The following is a 4,666-nucleotide window of genomic DNA, read 5'->3' on the forward strand; positions in this document are numbered from 1 at the left end:
ACAGTGCCACCTGGATTTTGCCTCAGAACCAGCAATAGGTCTTGGACTTTTGAAGACAATGGGACTCAGGGTGGGGAAACACCTTGCCATTCTGTTCTATGCCCTAAAACCCAGGGAGGTGTCAGAAACTATGCCTCCCACTCCTCGCCCCAGCTATCTAGAGTTTCCGCTGTGAGCCTTGAAGGGTGTTGTTCCTACCTCCAGGGCATTGTCACCCCTCCCTGCAGCTTCAAGGCTCTCAACATTGTCCAAGACAGCCTCGACACCGTCTGGTCCAGACTCCTGTGTGGGAGTGTGCAAGGGGTAGTGGAGTCCCAGCGAGCCCGTGCCCGCCTCCTCCTGCCGCTGAGCGGAGGCGTCCCGAGCAGGAGACTGCAGCAGGAAGGCAGTCGTGGGTCCCCTTTGACAAACACATCATGCTTCCCACCTAAACCACCTCTGTGGGTGGGGAGCTGGGGACCGGTCTATTAGCTTTCTCCCGCTGTCCCCCGAGGGTGCATTTGTCTGTTTTGCATTTTTTCCAGGCTGTAGTTAGACAACTCCTAGTCCTGGGGGGAGGGCTGCAAAGAGAAAATGTCAGGGCGACACGCCGCCAAGATAACATTAGCGAAATATCAAGTCCTTTATGATGTCAGGAGGGATTCCTTCCTGCCGCCAGTGCTGCCTAATGACATCATAAAATGGGCCTGCAGCAGCCACAGCCCCCCGAGTCATCAATCAGGCCCATCTGTGGAGGGCCCCTGCATGCCGGGCGGGGGTGCACGTTAAAATCAAAGGAGGCCCCGACGTGGCAGCACTGTGGTGAGTGGAGGGGCAGAAGACACTCACAGCCTCCCAGGAAAGGTCAGTCTCCTGGGGGCAGTGCCCTCCATGGCCAACCTGGGTGCCAGGGGGCGGGCACAGCTCCTGAGGCCCCACCAGAGATGGAGAGGCTGTCGGTCTGCTCTGGGCAGTAACGGCCTCAGGTGGCCTGTGTCCAGGCTGAGTGAGAGGGGGGACCTAAGTGCGCCTTAGCCCTGTTTCCTCAGGGTGACTTTTCTCTGCAGGGATGCTGATGGGACTGCTGGAGCCAGGGCCCAGTCATCCAGTGCAGTGTGACCGAGAGTCTCCTACTAGAGACAGGTGGGGGAGGTCTTGGACTCTGGACGCTGGTGTGTGCTCTTGCATGTTTTGTGGGTTTGCGTGTGTGCGTCTGTCTCTGTACAAACTGGTACAATCATGCAGCATGGACACAGATGGATCAGCCCATGGGCGTGCTTGCCTGCACACCTAGTGCCTGCCAGCCTGCACACGCGTGTGTCTGAATCTGCCCGCCTGCATTCCTGTGTGCCCACGCGCGTGTGCTCATGCGTGTCAGTGTTTGCAGATGAGAGCAAAGAGGTGTGGAAGGGGATTAGGAGGACTGAAGAAAGAAGGGGATCCCAAAGGGTGGGCAGGTCCGGGGGGTGTATGCCAGCCAAGCAAGTCCCCCCATTGCCCCAGGCTAAGGAGGTGGCAGAATATTAGAATCCCCTGGAGAGACGGGAAGAACTACCCATGCCCCAACCTCACCTCAGATCAATGAAGTTCCGCTCTCTGGAGCAGGGGCCCAGGTACTGGTATTTTAAAAGGGCCCCAGATGCCTCTAAAGAGCAGCCGGGAGTGCACGGAGCTCTCCCGTGTGATCTGCACATTTCCTGAAGTCTGAGAGGCGAGTCGCGGTGCTTCTTCTCGAGTCGAGCCTGCAGTGGGATGTGTTTTAACGAACCCCCTGGGTGGCTCTGCTGCAGTTTCTGATGGGTGGGACTGGGGTGCTGCCCTAAGAATGTGCTTTTCTAACACATCTCAGTTGGTGCGCTGCTGATCTGGGAACCACACTTTGAGAACCACAGCAGGGCTGAGTGTGAAGGGGACAGACAGGGAGAGAAGGGAGGGGAGAGGTGTGTGCGCGCCGGCATGAAGGTGGGACAGACGAGAAGAGGACGATTCAGTCAATTAGGAAGACCATGTTCTTCCCAGAGTCTTGGGGTCTCAGTCTCCCTGACTCAGGGCCAGGCCAGAGTGACAACGAGAAACACAGCAGTCTCCTGAGAGTTATGGGTATTTGTCCTCCGCTTCCGATCCCCAGGAGGCCTCCCTCTTCTTCACTCTGTTAAGAAAAAGGATCCAAGACTGAGCACTTCTCTGCTTCCCGAGCCAACAAACCAAGCTTCCCCAGGACCTGACCTCATGAAAATGCCCACATACCTTTTTGGGGGTCTAGCATTGGTGGGGCTCGGCAATTAGGGTGGCCATGTATCTGGTTTGCTGGGGCAATCCCATTTACGATGACCATCCTATCAGTCTTCAGAGTTTACATGATAAACAATATGGTTCCCTACAGATAATGAACCTCCAGGATGATTAAAATTGGTTGAGGCAGGAGTGAGGAGGCCAAGAAGGCAGAGTGGGAGAGGTGGCTGAGTTCTCCAGGGGAAGCCCTCTGATCCTGCCCCCTAGGCTCTCTCCCCTTCACCTGGCTTCCGGGATAAGGGATTTGAGGTACAGCGTTCAGCCTGGTGGAGGTGATGTCTTCGAGCAAGTGTGTCTCCCACAGCCCCGTCTGTTTGTCCATGTGGTGGGGAGGCAGGGGGTGGGTGGGGTGGTGGTGGGAGCAGTAGACAGGCAGTCTGGGGCCCGGCCCCGCCGCAGCCCGGGGCCAGACTGCAGTATCAGCACCTCTCTGGCCTGCATCTCCGCTGGAGGAACCTGAGGGCCGGGGGAGGAGATAGCGATCAGCGGAATACCAGAGGTGTGAGGCAGGCATGACCTCACCCAGGGTGTGCCTGCTCTCTGGGTCCTGCCAGGCCACCCTTCCCGCCCCGCTCCTGGCACCCGCAGGCCGTGTTAGACAACAAGCTTCAGCCAGCCACGGCAGGGGTGTCCCAACGTGCTGGCTGGGGCCCAGCCAGGCTCAGGCAGGGACTGGGTACCTCTTCTGGAAGCCGCCAGTAGCAAACCTTGGGGTCCCATCCCTGGGTCCTGGGGCAGTAGGGAGGGAGGCAGGGACTGGGGGTGGGAGAGCAGTTTAGACTGTGCCAGACCTGTGGTCTAGAGAGAATGGAAGGGAGGAGGTACTCAAGTGGCTGAGGGGCTTGGAGGCCTCTTGGCTTGGGAGGAGGAACTGGGGAGAAGTGGGTCTGCAGGGCAGGCTGCAGTCTACTGTGTCCGCCAGCACACCAGCAAGCACCAGCTGGGAATCAGAGCCAGAAAGGTGGGAGAGACTTCCCAAGCCAAATACGTCGAAACGCCCCTTGGTGGGCCCAGCCTGGTGGCAAATCAGTAGCAAACCAAACCACGGAGCTGAGAGCCACGTAGCTGACCTGTGCAACACACTGCGTGTGTGTGCATAGACCAAGATCCCCAAGAGCTGGAGGTCTGGGGAAAGGGGATCACGGCGTGATGGGACCCTCCAGGGCGCTTCTCTTGGTCTCCTGCCTGTGCACACACTCTCAAGAATACAAATAAACTTGAAAACGCAACCCAAAAAAACCCCACCTTATGGTAACTTGAGATTCCACTGATTCCAGATATTTACCTTGCGGTAAGAGGACTTGTCAAAGTCAGGCAGTGGACTATGGGCTTGGGGGGGGGGGTTCTGGAAATTCAGGGGCAAGGCCTCTGGGAGACCCCCCCCACCCCCCCTGCAACTGCCTCTGGTCTGTGATTGGCCAGAGCGGAAAGTGTGCTCGCAGCAGCTATGGCTGTGGTCCTGGGCCTCCAGGAAGGGGCTGCCCTTGGGTCCCTCCCCCTGCCCCTGCTGTCCCAGTTTACAGCTGGCACACACTCAGACCCTTCCCACGTGCTCACCTGCCTGGTCCCCCTTGGTCTACAACCGCACCCGCTCCATTCCCACACGTTTGCACCCACCACCTCCGCAGCCCTCCCACCGTGCTCACAGAGACACGCGGCCTCACCCAGCTCTCCGCACACAGGGCACCCGAGACACCTTTGCATGAGAACCTGTGGGCGTGGCCTTCTCTGACCCTGCTCCTTGTCTGTGGGGTCAAAGTCCTCCCGCCACCATGGAAATGGGCAGATAGCATTTACCCCAGGGCTGAAGATCGCTGCTCTGCTCTCCAGAGCGCCTCCTGGTGGCAGCCTTTCCTGGTCTGGTGGCTCTGAGGGGGCTGCCAGAGCCCCTTTACCCACAGATGCCCCTCTGGGGACACTGGCTGTGTCTCTGCATATCGTCTGAGCCATTCATTCAGTTCAGCAAATGTTCCCTGGGCTTTTTTTGTGCCTGGTCCAGAGATGAGAGTAACTCACCACTTTCAAAGAACACCTGGTGGCTGGGCTGCCTTGAAGACCTCAGGCTGGCTGCCACTTGGTCCTGGGGTTACGCCCTGGACCCTCCCCACTTGCTTGCTTCCACTGCTGTCTACACCCGCATACGTTTTCCTCTGCCCTGTGACAGCGTCCCTCCTCCTTGTCATTCTCTCTCACCCCCTCAGTTTTCTTCCTCACTCTGGCTTCCGAGGGATGGCAGTGCCTGCTGGTGTCCTGCTGGCCCTGGGGCAGTGTCAGAAGCACCATGGCGTCGCTGACCCCTCTGTGGCAGCTCAAGGACCTGCATTTCCTTCTCTGGCACCAGGAGACGCAGACCAGGAGGAACCCATGTGGGTGGGGGAGGCTGTTCCTGCTGTTT

The 4,666-nt window shown here is 58.4% G+C and overlaps 1 long non-coding RNA gene across 3 annotated transcripts in view; it reads left to right on the plus strand.

Annotated features, from left to right (window-relative positions):
* The first annotated feature begins 681 nt into the window (after positions 1 to 681).
* The window catches only part of LOC102478673 (uncharacterized), a 53,478-nt gene continuing 49,493 nt past the window's right edge, over positions 682 to 4,666 (plus strand). For 2 of the 3 annotated variants that reach the window (XR_001371139.2, XR_001371140.2), the window contains exons 1-2: positions 682 to 843; positions 1,047 to 1,122. This is a non-coding gene — a long non-coding RNA (uncharacterized LOC102478673). The remainder of the gene's footprint in view (positions 844 to 1,046; positions 1,123 to 4,666) is intronic. The other variant, XR_336009.3, reaches the window with a different exon arrangement.

This window comes from Tupaia chinensis, unplaced genomic scaffold (genome assembly GCF_000334495.1).
Source record: "Tupaia chinensis unplaced genomic scaffold, TupChi_1.0 Scaffold000604_1, whole genome shotgun sequence".
NCBI classification, from domain to species: domain Eukaryota; kingdom Metazoa; phylum Chordata; class Mammalia; order Scandentia; family Tupaiidae; genus Tupaia; species Tupaia belangeri.